At 44.2% G+C, this 15,003-nt stretch overlaps 1 protein-coding gene across 13 annotated transcripts in view; it reads right to left on the bottom strand.

The window, feature by feature from the left end:
- ulk4 (unc-51 like kinase 4) overlaps positions 1 to 15,003 on the bottom strand; it is a 655,266-nt gene that overhangs the window by 219,376 nt on the left and 420,887 nt on the right. The window lies entirely within an intron of this gene.

The raw sequence follows: 15,003 nt of genomic DNA, 5'->3' as shown, positions 1-15,003 counted from the left end.
GTGGTGCAACCACTCCTGCGGGCCGACTTCGTTTGTGCCCACTGCTTGCTGGTCAACCTCAAGGGATGGCGCTTGGTGCACCCCAGAACTTTTCAGACTCTGCATCTGGGGGAAGCCAACTACCTGTCCCCCATCTGGATTCTATAACACTCTCACACAATGAATTCGTCCGCATCCTGGTGGAGTTCCCCTCAATAATGCCACCACAGTTCTCTGCGACCGAGCCAAAGCACGGGGTGGCACTGCTTACTGACTGAGGGCTCCCCGGTCCACACCAAGATTTCCGACTCCCTCCTGAAAAGCTCAGCCTGGCGAAGGAGGAGTTTAAGAAAATGGAGGAGCTGGGGATTGTACAGCACTCTGACAGTCCCTGGTCATCTCCCCTCCACATGGTGCCAAAAATAGCCAGGGGGCGGAGATCATTTGGTGATTACCACCACCTCAAAGAGGCCACCACACCCAACATACCCCATGTGCCACACATTCAAGACTTCATGCCAACTTGCACGAGGCACGGGTGTTCTCCAAGGTAGACCTCATCCGGGGTACCACCAAATCCCAGTTCTCCCCCAGGATGTCCCCAAGACTGTAAATATAACCCATTTTGGCTTGTTTGAATTTTTCCGCATGCCCTTTGGTCTAAAGAAAGCGGCACAAACTTTCCAGCTGCTGATGGACACAGGGTTGGGACCTTGCATTTGTGTTCATCTATTTTGATGATATCCTCATCGCCAACTGCAGCTCTAAAGACCACACTGCCCACCTGAGACAACTGTGCACCTGGTTGAGTGAGTTCGGGCTGACAATTAATCCCACAAAGTGCCAATTCAGCCTGGATACTATTGAGGGGCTACACCCCTCCCCGCGAAGGTTGAGGTAGTCTGGCACTTTGCTAAGCCACGTACTGTAAAAGAGCTGCAGGAATTCGCTGGTATAATAAACCTTTACCATAGGTTCATACCAACAGCGGCATGCATCATGCACCCCCTCTTTGCACTGATGGCGGGCAAGTCAAAAGACATTACCTGGGATGATGAGTCTTCGAGGGCATTCCAAAATGCCAAAGATGTGCTGGTCAATGCCACACTCCTGGTCCACCCCAGATCGGAGGCACCTACCACCATGACAGTCGATGCCTCCAGCACAGTGATAGGGGGTGTGCTGGAACAGCTCATTGAAGGCCAGTTGCAACCCTTGGCCTTTATCAGCAGGAACCTCCACCCCCAGAGCTCAAATACAGTGCTTTCGACCGAGAGCTATTGGCACTGCACCTGGCTGTAAGACATTTTCTTTACTTTTTGGAAGGCCGGCAATTCAATGTTTTCACTGATCACAAGCTGCTGACTTTCACCTTCCATAAAGTATCGGACTCATGGTCAGCCCGACAACAGAGACACTTGTCCCACATGTCCGAGTTTACTATGGACATACAGCACAATGTGGGGAAAAGCAACATGGTAGCCGACACTCTATCACATCTGCGATCCATGCCCTGTCCCAGGGGGTCATAGCCTCGCCAAAGTGCAGCAGCAGGACCCTGAGATCCCCATGCATAGGCCGGACGTCTCCAACCTCAGAGTAGAAGATATCCCCATCGGCCTAGGTAACCTGACACTGACGTGTGACGTCTCTACTGGCAGCCCTCACCCTGTCGTTCCGACAACATGGAGGCACCAGGTTTTTGACACCATCCACAACCTGGTGCATCCCACAATCAGACCCACAGTCAAAATGGCCAGCATGTTTGTCTGGTATGGCCTCCATAAGCAGGTCAACCAGTGGGCCAAGACCTGCATGAACTGCCAGTCCTCCAAAGTGCAGGTTCACGTGAGAGCTCCCACACAGACTTTTAAACCAGCGCAGTACACATCGAAATAGTGTACTATGTTTACCAGTTTCCCATGGGGTGAGATACCTTTTGACTAAGGTTGACCACTCAACGAATTGGCCTGAGGCAGTCCCGCTGGTTGATACCACCACAGTACTCTGCGGCAAGGCTCTCAACACATGGGTGTCCTGATTCGGGGTCCCAGAGCACCTAACCTCGGACAGGGCACAGAATTTCCCTCTGGGCAGTGCTGGCTAACATCCTAGGGACACAGTTCCACCACACCATGGCATATCACCCTCAGGGTTCGTGGAGCGGTTTCACAGGCACCTCAAGGAAGTTTTGATGGCCCAGCTCAAGGGTCTGAACTGGGTGGATGAACTGCCTTGAGTCCTGCTGGGGATTCGTACTGTGCCAAAGGAGGAATTCAACACTTTGGCGGCGGAGATGGTCTATGGCATGCCTTTAATTATTCCAGTGGGGGGGAGTTCCTGGCCCCCGACAAACACCTGAAAGACCCTGTGGCAACCCTCGGGAACTTGCGGAGAAAACTTGGGTCCCTGGTCCCGCAGCCACCTCCACCATACAGCCAGCCCAAACATAATGTCCCCAGAGACTTAAAGACGTCAATACGTATTTGTGAGAAGGGACGCACATCGGCTGACCCTTCTACAACCCTATGAGGGGCCCTACAGGGTCATCAGGGACAATGGCTCCACCTTCATCCTTGACCTCGGCTGTTAGGAGGAGACTTTTACTGTCAACCATTTGAAATCGTTGCCCAAGGCAACGGGCAATGGCCTGATCGCTGGTTCTGTAGTGCCCGCTCATGGAGATGCAAATTGGCCCACAAGCCGATGAATGCAGTGTCTGCGCAGACCTGATGGTGACACTGGCCATTGTCCCAGGTGACCTCCCGCATAGTGGGAAGATGGGGAACTTTGGCGGGAATGCCGGCCAATCCTAGGTTGGCACTCCAATGATGCGGGGTCCTGATGTCAGTGCCTGGGGCCTATATAAAGTGTGACGGCCAGAGCAATAAACCAGTCTCGTTTTCCAAGACTTTGGTGTGCATGTTGTTCTTCTCCACGCTTGTGTAGCACGAACGGTACAGTACATTGTATGATCTGCTGAATTTCTCCAGCATTGTGTTTTTGCAATGAACCTATCACGACAGGTTCACCTCAGTTATGCATGATTTAAGCCCTTGTAATAAGCATGCTTGTCTTTTTTTAAAGATGCCACAAGACACCACCGACTGAAGAGTATCAAGAGTTCTGGAATGTGCAGCATGTGCTACAAATGACTCACTAGCTCATTCCATTCATAGTATAAAGTGTCTCAGTCATCTGTTGAATATAACAGTTTCTTGCTGCAGAGCAGAGAATCCGGCTGGACAGCTGAAAATACCTTCTTTCAGAGAACTTCAGAAGCTTGGAGAAGCAAAATTAGAATGGCAATTAAATTTGGTTGATTTTATACAAATACATGGGCAGAGTCATGGAGGCTCAGAATACCTGATCTATCAATGGGAGCAGTTTAGATGAGAATTTTATCCTTCCATCAGCTACATATTTATCTAGAGTTGACTGAACACTGGAGGGGAAGAATTTGAAGGGTATCTCCCTGGAAACAGCATCTCTGATAGCTGTATATTTAAAATGAGGAATTGTTTGAGGAATGAGTACTATCTGTGTTCCACAAAGTATCTGCTATGCCTTATCTTGCACATTCATCAGACATTGCTGTCACCAAAGTTGATGGTCCAATCATTTTTTAGATTATTTTCACAGTGTTCCCTAAATAAAGAGCATACCTAAAATTAATATAATTGGTGACTGAACATTCTTAATACGCCAATAAGAATTGGTTAGTAAGAAAATGTCTTTTATATTAAATGACGTTTTCTTCAAAACAACTGCAGTATCAATAGTACGAGATCTTCATTTACAAGTACTTAGTCACATAGTTTTACATCATTGGAACAGACCCTTCAGCCCATCTTGTCCCTATCAACCAGGCTGACCCATTTACCTGTGTTTGGCCCATATCTCTCTAAACCTTTCCTAACCATGTCTAAATGTGGTCTAAATGTAATGAATGTTCCCATCTCTACCTCTTCCTCTGGCAGCTTGTTCCACATATGCCCTACCCTCTGTGAAAAATGCCCTCAGGTCCCCTTTAAGTCTCTCACCTTAAATCTATGCCCTCTATTTGAAATTCCCCACTTTCCTGCCTTGGAAAAATAACAATGACTACTTTATCTCTGGTCCTCATGATTGTATAAACCTTGAAAAGGTTCCCCTCTCAGATTCCGATAGCCAAGTGATAGAAGTGTTGATAATAATATTGGTAATGAGTTTATTGCTATATGCATTGTACAGTGTACATATGAACTGAAATTCTTGAGTGCTGAATGGGTATTTTGTAAAAAATAACTACAAAACAATGAAAAACTACATACTAAATACTTAATTGAATTGAAAAGACAATAAGTATACAGAAAAAAAATAGATAATAAATATTCACAGTTACCCAGTGCAAAAAAAGTGACAGTTTTATGTGGTGTTGGAGCAGTGCATGATCAGTGTAACAAGTGTTTAGTGTTTAAGAGTCTGATCGCTGTTGGAAAGAAGCTGTTCTTGATCCTAGAGGTGCTGGTCTTCAGACTTGCGTTCCATCTGCCCTTTGTGATGTAGGCTGCCTTCTTGCCAAGATATCCAGCCTCTCCTTATAGTTCAAGTCCATCAGGACCAGCAACATTCTCACAAATCTTTCCATCTTAATGACATCATCCTGAAGGCTGGGTTTCCATAACTGTGCACAATACTCCAAGTGCGGTTGCATTAGTGTCTCGTATAGTTGTAAAATGATGCACCAGTTCCTGTACTCAGTGCCTGACCAGTGAAGGTAAATGTACCAAATGCCTTCTTCACCACCCTGTCTTCCTGAGGTACATTGTAAGGCACATTGGGATTGTGTGAAATTATGATTGGCTCCAAACAAATACACATTTTTCTTTAGTATAAGATATTCCAGTGGCTTGGTTGAAATTATGGATTAAGTATAAAGGAACAACTCACGTAACCACATAGGTTAGCTATTAAAAACACTGTAAATCCTGAATAAACCCCACCAAAGTGGTCTCAGAATGCCCTTATGTAGAGCTAATTGATCTTCCTTTACATTGTTATCCTACACTCTGTGCTCTTTACATGGCTGAATGAATGTTATATACAACCTGTTAGGCTGCTTGCAGAAGAACCCTTCTCACTGTTTTGGGTGATTTGTGACACAAAAAACTTAAGTTAATGGGCATGTTCAAATTTATTTTCATCAGCATGTACATATACAACCAGATGAAATAACGTTTCTCTGGACCATGGTGCACACACATACACACAGAATAAAAGAACAGAGTAATCACAGAAATACATGAAGATATAAAATAAAACCAGTATATGATTTACTCAGTTACAGGATACTGTTCATCAATCTCACAGCCTGCAGGAAGAAGCTGTTTCCCATTTTATGTCTTTGGGAAAAATGGATATGGATTTCTGGGTTATAAAGCTCTATTTGATGATGCAATGGTTCTCTTGTGGAGAGCACAAAGATCCCTGATATGCTATAATGGATGACCTATCCTGGACCCACAACACCTCCTCATTAGTCAGGAAGGTGCAGCAGCTCCTAAACTTCTTGAGGAGGTTGAGGACAGCAAGGCTACCAGCCCCCAAAGTGTCCTGTCTGGCTGCAACACTGTGGGGGATGGTAACTGAAAAACATCAGGCTGGAAGTTAATACAGAGGATCATAAAAACAGCCGAGAAGTTCACTGGGGTATCCTTTCCTCTACTGACAACATTGGGAAGGTTGCTTAAATAGGGCTCAAAGAATTATTGAGGACCCTTCCTATCAAGCACACAGGTCACGTGGCTTCCCCTCCAACCACATGGCATTAACGTCATCTTGCCTAGTTTATGTCAGTCCCCATCATCGTGTCTCGCTTTCCCTATCTGTCTCTTTTCCTACAGCTCTGAATTCACAGAGCCACCCCCTCCCCTGATTAATTTTCAGCTTTTCTCTCCTGCCATCCTATCCATATCCATCTATGACCTATTACCTATTGGTCTGTACTATTCTTCCTATCTCTATTTCTCTCCTCCACCCATCTTTTAATGCAGGGATCATCAAAATCAGGAATGCCAGGCTAGCTATCCATAATGAACAGTAAAGCTGGTGGAAGGATTTCTGTATCCTCCATTTTCAGTTGCAAAAGCCCCAATGATTGCTAAGGATGTGGGAGTTTGGCCACACACGGCACTCCTCAAGCCAGTGGTGTACACACCTTCTCAGTCCAAGAACTACAGGCAGGCATAATTTAAAACAAATTACGAAGATGTATAGGAAGAGCACTAATACTAGAAGTGTAAGATTACTGTGTTTTTATGTAAATGGTACAAAGAAATAAAAGCCTACATATAAATATTTAAATTAAAATTACCCCTTTAGAACAGCAATTCACAACCCACAAATACGCTGGAGAAAAAGTAATACTACACACAATGCCTATTCAGCCTCTGCAACATGCAATGAAAATGATACAATCATAGTGTGCAAGATACTTCCATTTATAATGTGGCTTTTGTTGAAACCTCTCAAAAGTGCTTCCAATATTTTTTTTGAAGCAAAATGATCAAAGCAAAAAGCAATGGACGAAACAGTCTCCAAAACTGCATATTTCGATGATTCCATAATAGCAACATGCATTCAAACAGCATTCAGAATAAAGCTAAATTACAGGAGGATCTTTGCAGGAGTGTTTTAAAGCATAATATTTGTACCACGTTACAAAAGAGGGTAGTAGTCTCAGGTGGTTTGAATGCTTAGAACCATAGAACTGGAGAACTCCATGGCACTCAAACAATGCCTTAACATTACACCCCTGCTTTTACATTCTATCCCTTTCAAAATGAATCTCAGCATTGCATTTGTTTTCCTTACCACCAACTCCACCTGCAAGTTAACCTTCAGGAAATCTTGCAGATGGCACCCAGATCCCTCTGATTTTCCAACCCATTGCCTGTTCAGAAAACAGTCTATTCCTACCACCAAAGCGCATGATCATACACTTCTCTGCACTGCACTCCATCTGCTATGGGCACTCAGTAACTCTGAAGGGACTCTCTTTTGCTTCTCTTTCTTACTGTAAGGAGTGCCGGGTGACACTATTGACAACTCTTTATCTGCAGAAGGCAATTTTGTCTATTATTACACATTCTGTAATATCTTGTGACAATAAAGGAATCTTCAATCTGCCATTTCCTTGCCCAATTTATTAAACTGTCTAAATCCTTCTGCAGACTCAATACTTCCTCAACACTACCTGCCCCTCCTCCTATTTTTGTATCGCCTGCAAAGTAGCCCAATCAATTGCTTCAGCTCGACAAAACCCAGAGCAGAATTGGCCAGCAGCAAAGTTGGGTGGAAACAGGCACAGACCCATCTTCCACCACTTGATGTCACTGTGTCAGTGATCTGACATCCTGTGCACAAACACATTGGATCCAAATATTTGCTGTTTCTTGTTCACTTCTCTGGGATTTCATTTTGAAAAGAAATATCAGAAAGTGGCAGAGCAGTGTTACATTTTGAACTTTGTTCCAATTTGTTCATTTCTGCATATCAGAAAATGATTCAAGCCACGACACTTTATTCACAATATCAGAATCAGAATTTATTGTCATGAACAAGTCATGAAATTCAGGGTTTTACAGCAGCACCATGGTGCAAACATTCATATTATAACCATCTTACAACATTACTATATAAAAAAAATTAAAATAATAGTGCATGAAAAGCAAGGCAATGTCTTTGGTTCATTGATTATTCAGGAATCTGATGGGCAGTGGGGAATAAGCTGTCCTTGTGCTTCTGAGCTCTGTACCTTTTTCCCAATGGTAGTAGAGTGAAGAGGACAGGGCCTGGGTGGTGGGGGTGTCTTTTAAGACATCGTCTCATGTAGATGTCCTTCAGATTAGTTATCCATTGAAGACATTGATTGTATTGAGTGTGAATATTTTGGGTCCATTAGAAAAGGAACTAAGGCACAGTGTATACAAGGTGGCTATAAAGCCCATAGAGACCCATGCAGTATACTTCAGCCACCTTTATTGCCATGGCTTCACCCACATCCTTTGTTGATGATATGTTATTTGCTGGCTATAATGTCTGAATTCATTTCAGGGCCACCAATTTCAGAAGATTTCAACAGGGATTTTAATTGAAAGCTGCAGCTGGCAATTGGAGTCAGGTGACTCAGGCAGCTGGATTTGAAAAGCTCAGATTAGCAGGAAGCTGATTAGGCAAAAGAGATCAAGTGATCCAGGGAAGTTGTGACGCAGGGTAGTATTAATTCACTTCAACTCAGCAGATTAGAGGGATGGTACTATTGACTGAAGTTTCACAAACAGTAGTGAGTAGGAAATTTACAACTAACTTTTTCTCCTAAAGATCTGAGAAATTGAATTGTTAAAATGCAATCCTGCAATGCCCAAAGGTGTAGGAGAAACTCAGCAGGCCATGTAGCATCTATCAAAACTAAAGGGTAAACAATGTTTTGGGCCTGGGCCCTTTGTGAGTTTTGAACAAAAAGGGTGGGGTTGGGGGCAGGGGGGGGGAAGCACGGGCGGGGGGGGAGCACGGGCGGGGGGGGGAGCACGGGCGGGGGGGGGAGCACGGGCGGGGGGGGGGAGCACGGGCGGGGGGGGAGCACGGGCGGGGGGGGGGAGCACGGGCGGGGGGGGAGCACGGGCGGGGGGGGAAGCACGGGCGGGGGGGGGAAGCACGGGCGGGGGGGGAAGCACGGGCGGGGGGGGAAGCACGGGCGGGGGGGAAGCACGGGCGGGGGGGGGAAGCACGGGCGGGGGGGGAAGCACGGGCGGGGGGGGAAGCACGGGCGGGGGGGGAAGCACGGGCGGGGGGGGGAAGCACGGGCAGGGGGGGAAGCACGGGCAGGGGGGGAAGCACGGGCAGGGGGGGAAGCACGGGCAGGGGGGGAAGCACGGGCAGGGGGGGAAGCACGGGCAGGGGGGGAAGCAAGGGCCGGCTCACAAGCTAATAGTAAGAGGTCATAGATGGGAAGGGGGTGTTGTCGAATGTTGAGAGAGGGGGAAGAGAAAGGATGGAGGGGGGGGGTTAACAGAAATTGAAGTGTTGTTTCACTTGAAAGGATTGTTTGGGGCCCCAAATGGTGATGAGGGAGGAAATGTCAGAGCAAGCATGGCATCTCTGTGATCACAGGGATTGGTACCAAGCAGGGAGATTAGTGGGAAGGGATAAGTGAATGAGGGAGTCATGGAGGGAGTGATCCCCGTAGAAGGTGGCGAGGAGAGGAAAAGGCAAGATGGTGGAAATTGTGGAGGATAAAATGTTGAATGTGTAGGATGGTGGGGTGGTAGGTGAGGAGAAGGGGAGTCTTGTCCTTGTTTCTCCAGCACTTTTATGTACAATCACATCTGCAGACATTCCTGCTTATCATCCTCTCTTGTTGATTCACTTTTGAAATATGCAGTTATTCTTCACTGAACTCCAAACATTCTACCATTTGGGGCTGAACTGTTAGGAATTTACACCAGTACCCCTGACAGGTTTCACCTTCCAACTGATCTTTGCTCCAAATTTCTCACTGTTCTCTTGTTGTTCATTCAGCCTCTCCTAACATTCCACTTACATTTTCCTCTCAGATGCCCTTCCATGTGAAGGGAGTTATAATCTATGTTTATAACTACTGCCTCAACATCCATTGTAAATTTAGAGTTGCATAGAAATTTGGCCCTTTGGCCCATCTTGTCCATGCGAACCAAGCTCATTTGATTTGTGTCTAACCCTGTCTATCTATGCATCCTGATCAAATTTTTGTGTTACAATTGTGCTCGGGTTACTTTCTCCCCTCTGAACATTCCCAAGGTTCCCAAGAAATAATGGGGGAATGTTCCATTTTTTTCCCCAAGGAAGCTTTGTCTTTTTCTCTGCCTGCCTGGAAGGGCATTTCTAATGATAGAGCTTAAACTTGAGTGTCACTTTTATCAGGTTTTTAAAATATTTTTAGACTGTCAAACTTGATGTTTTGAAAGCATCTGTGAGAGACAAAATGCTATTGTGTTTTTTTTGTTCCCCTGCTAGATTCAACAATGCAACTTTTAGCTATGGCTCAGAGCTGTTCTTAAAAACTGCACTAAATTTAGACATGTAGCTTGGTAACAGGCCCTTCCGACCCATGAGCTCAATTAACCTCCAACCCCTGTACGTTCTGAAGGGTGGGAGGAAACCAGAGCAATCAGTGGCATTGTAATACCATTGTGCTAACCACTATTACAGCCCTATGGGATTGGAGCCAAGTTTGACCTGGGCATAACATACTCTCCCCCAGTTGACCTCTGAAAGATGAAAGAGAAACAGAAATTGGTCTACAAAGAGATTCATTTTGTAATTCTACCTCAAACTGCAGTCAAGTCCACTGCAGGAACAGTCACTGTGATGAAAAGTGATGCTTTGTATCCGACCTGCGGCCCTTGCAGAATCACTAGACTGCCATTTATTTCCATTGCTTGGAAACATGCAAATTAATTCAATGGTAGAGAATAAAGGACTGAGAGAGTTGTAATGGTAGAGAAGGGAATGGACTGACAGAATTCACCATCCCAGTCCTACTCTGACCCATCAGCCTGTGGTCTCCTGTAACTCACCATCAAGATAAACTCTGTTGAGATGTGAAAGTTGAAGAAGGGACACAAGTATGGCATTTTTCAATCCACGAGATAAATACTTCACTGTCATTGACAATGATGAGCAGCCTGTTTGACTGAGATAATATTCAAGTCTGAAACTGAAAAATACCCCCGTCTCCCACTGATGCCTCACATTTCAGGGAAAAATAGATGAAGGATTCATCACTCTGCATGCAAAGTCTAACCTTGGTTTCGTTTCTCTTGCTTTAACATCACAGTGGCATATAAAATTCACATACCACTGGAGGGGCCCAGACATTTCATGGATCCAACTCAAGTTAATAAATATTTTGTGTGTTTTTAATTTGCCCTCATGGATATAATCAAAGGCCAAAGGATTGTTATTCCAATTTATAAAGTCACTGTGCTCTTGCTTATTTTCTGTGCCTGAATAGAAGTGTTAGCCCAATGATATCAGACTGTGCTACAAAGAGACAAAGGGGGAACAGATTTAAATTTTAAGGAACACTATTTAAATTTGAGTAATTCAGGGAGGGAATTTAAAAAAAAACTAGAATGTCACAAGATACAAGAGCAGAAGTAGGCCCATTGGCTCATCGAGTCTGTTCCGCCATTCTAATCATGAGTCGATTCATCCACCCACTAAGCCCACTTCTCAGCTTTTTCCCCGTAATCCTTGATACCCTGACTAATCAAATCTGTCAATCTCTGCCTTAAATACACCCAATGACCTTGCTTCCACAGATTCATAACCTTCTGACTAAATAATTTTTTTTGCATCTCTCTTTTGAATTGATGCCCTTTTATCCTGAAGTTATGCCCTCTTGTCCTACAATCCCCTACCTTGAGAAACATCCTTGCCACATCTACTCTATCCAGGCCCTTCAGCATTCAAAATGCCTCTGAGGTTCTTCTCCCCCCCCCCCCACCCCCCACCCCCACTGCCCCGCAACCACCTCAATGAGTACAGTCAAAGAGCTGACAAATGTTCCTCATATAATAACCCTTTCAGTCCTGGTATCATTCTGGTAAATCCTCTCTGATGCCAGCACATTCTTTTTTTCAAATACAGTGCCAAAACTGTGCAGTACCCCCAAGTGAGCTTTCACCAGTGCTTTATAGAGTCTCAACATTACATCCCTGCTCTTGAATGCTATCCTTCTAGAAATGAATGCGAACATTGCATTAATATAGAACTGTAAAGTATGAAAAGGCCCTTCAGCCCATAATGTCTGTACTGACCATGATGCCAAATTATACTACAGTCATGTGTAGCTTATCGTCCATGATAAGTTCTGTGAAATAGGATGTTATGCAATTTGGATGTTTGAACACCATATTATATACTGTACTTAGCAAAGCTATATGGGATACTATAGTGTACCTGTGTTGACCTATAATATTTTTGAAAGAAAATTAAATAGAGAGATAATGCTACCACACTCAAGAGACATGCGAATCACAAGATTGGATGCTGTTGCCTGAGTCGAAGCATACAGTGTTATATGGTAAACTTTTTATATGTAAGAAGAGAAAGTTCACATTAAAATAATGATAGAAATACAGAACATACATAGCCAGTAAAACATAGGCATTTATTATGACTATTAAGATGGTTATATATCTACTGTACCATTGTATGCATGGCAGAACAACTGCTTTGTTTACAAGAGACATGAGATGCATGAGTGTGGGAAGCTGTTGCATTCACTACTTCCGGTTACGTTCTGTTCACTGATCTGGATTTCTGAACTCTATTATAACGTATGGGACCACAGACATGTATGCGATTAGATGTTGCCCAAATGAATGTTATGCGGCACATGACTGTATTCCCAACTGCCTAAATGTGGTCTGTGTCCCTCCATTCCTTACATGTCTAAATGCCTCTGACATGCTACTATCCTATCTGTTTCTACCACTCTTCCTCCCAGCACTAACCACTCTCTTGTTTAACCACATCTCATTTAAACTTACCCACATCACCTTAAACCTAGGCCTTCTAGTATTTCACATTTATACCTGGGAGAAAAAATTCTGATGGTCTATTCTATTAATGCCTTCTTAATTTTATTCATTTCTCTCAGGTCATGCCTCAGCCTCCAGAACTGAGGGAAACTGACTTTGTCCACCCCTCCTTGTAGCTCATCCCTTCTAATCCAGGCAGTACACTGAAGAGCAGCTTCTCCCTCTCCAAAGCTTCCGTATTCTTCCTATGGTATGGCAAACAGAACCTCACAAGTTACTCCAGTTTTATACAGATGCAGCACAGAAACAGACCCTTCAGCCTAACACATCCAGGCTATTCAAGTTGGCTGACTATGTAAAATGTTCCTGCATTTGGCCCATATCCCTCTAAACCTTTCCTATCCATGCATTTGCCTTTGTCTTGTAAACATGGTAATTGTACCCATCTCCTTCCTCTGGCGGCTCGTTATATATACCCATCAGATCCCGTTTAAATCTCACATTACACCCGAGAGTTTTAGACTCTACAACATGATAAATGTCCTCTTGATCAATGAGCCTCATGATTTTATGAACTTCCACAATGTTATTACACAGCCTCCTTTGTTCCAGGGAAAATGGTCGCCGTCTGTCCAGTCCCTCCTAATTCCAGCTCTCCAATCCTAGCAACATCCTTGTGCATTGTTTCTGCATCCTAATCACATCCTTTCTACATCATGCTGACCAGAATTGCACATGAAGAAGGAAAGTATTCTTTATCACCTTGTCTACTTGTGTTGTCTTTTCTATGAACAATGTACTTGTACCCCTAGATCTCTCTGGTCTACAGCACTCTCCAGGGCCCTGCCATTTGCTTTGAGAAACATAGAGTGGTGAACAGCCAGCATCTTTCTCCCAAGTCAGGAGTAGCAAGCACCAGATGACATCTGTACAAAGTGAAGGGATGAAAATTTAGGGGACACATCAGAGGTAAATATTTTAAACCGAGAGTTGTGTGTGCCTGGAATACCTTGCCGGGGTGGTGGTGGAGGCTGAAACATTTTGGGCATTTAACAGATTTATACATTTATACAGGGGCATGGATGAAAGAAAAAATAGAGGGTTTAGTTTTTTTGGTGGGACAACGAAGGGAAAGTGTCCGTTCTGTGCTGTAGTATTCTATGTTTTATGTTTAAGATCTGCCCTTGTTTAACTTGTCAAAATCCAATGCCTCACACTTGTCCAAGTTACATTTCATCTGCCATTCCTTGGCCCATTTTCCTGGTTGATATATATGCTGCTGTTATCTTCAATAACCTTCTTCGCTGTCCACTGAACCACCAATGTTGGTGTAATGTGCAAACTTACCAATCATGCTACCAACATTCTCATCCAAAAACTTAAAATACCTGACAAACAACAGTGGAGCCATCACTGATCCCTGCAGCATGCCACTGGTCAAAACCCTGGGTACAACCCTCTCCAATACCACCTATCTCCTACCATCAAACCAATTTTGCATCCAATTGGCCAGCTCATGCTGGAACAGATGTGATCTCACCTTTCAGACTAGCCTATCATGAGAGACTTTGTCAAAAGCCTTGCAAAGGTCCAGGCTGATAACATCAATCTTGTCAATCTTCTTGGCCACCACTTCAAAAACTAAATTAAATTCATGAGACAAAATTTATAAGCCTAAAGCCATGCTGACTACCTTGAATCAAGACCTTGCCTTTCCAAATGCAGATAAATCCTGTCTCTTGGACTCCCGACCAGTAACTTACCACTGATATTTGGCTCACTGATCTGTAGTTCCCTAGATTATCCTTGCAGCCCTTCCTAAATCAAGGCACATTAGCCAACCTCCAGTCTTCCAGTACCTCACCCATGGCTATCAAGGATGAGGCCCCTGCAATTTCTTCTTTAACTTCCCACAGTATCCTCAGATACACTTGGTTAGTCCATGAGGATTGATTGACCTTCACGCATCTCAAAACTGCCTGGCAATAACTCTTGACAATAGCTCTGAACTTTAAACATTCCTTTTTTTTGTAATAGCAACAGGATATCACTTTCCCTTTCATGAATTCTCCATGGTAGTAATTATTTCTTAAGAAATCCATCTCTCTGACTCCACACATAGTTGACTACACTGATCCTTAAGGGGACCTATTTGCTCTCAAGTTACCAATTTAATTGATATACTGATAGAATCATTTCTGATTCTCTTTCAATTGATTTGCAAAGGGTATCTCATCCCCTTTTATCTTTACTGATTTCATTCTTCAGTGTTTCCCTCCATCCATTATACACTGGGATTTACCTGACCTAGCAGCCTTTAGCTCAGTGGTTAGAGCACTGGTCCTGTAAACCAGGGGTCATGAGTTCGTTCCTCGTTGGGTCCTCATTTCTGTGAGTGGCACTGGACAAAGTGGCGACTCTGTCTTCCTTATGGTTGACAAAGTTAAAGAACTTC

The sequence above is a fragment of the Narcine bancroftii genome, chromosome 1, assembly GCF_036971445.1.
Source record: "Narcine bancroftii isolate sNarBan1 chromosome 1, sNarBan1.hap1, whole genome shotgun sequence".
Taxonomy (NCBI): Eukaryota; Metazoa; Chordata; class Chondrichthyes; order Torpediniformes; family Narcinidae; genus Narcine; species Narcine bancroftii.
The sequence above is the reverse complement of the archived record's forward strand: the minus strand, read 5'-3'. Positions and strand labels throughout refer to the sequence as shown.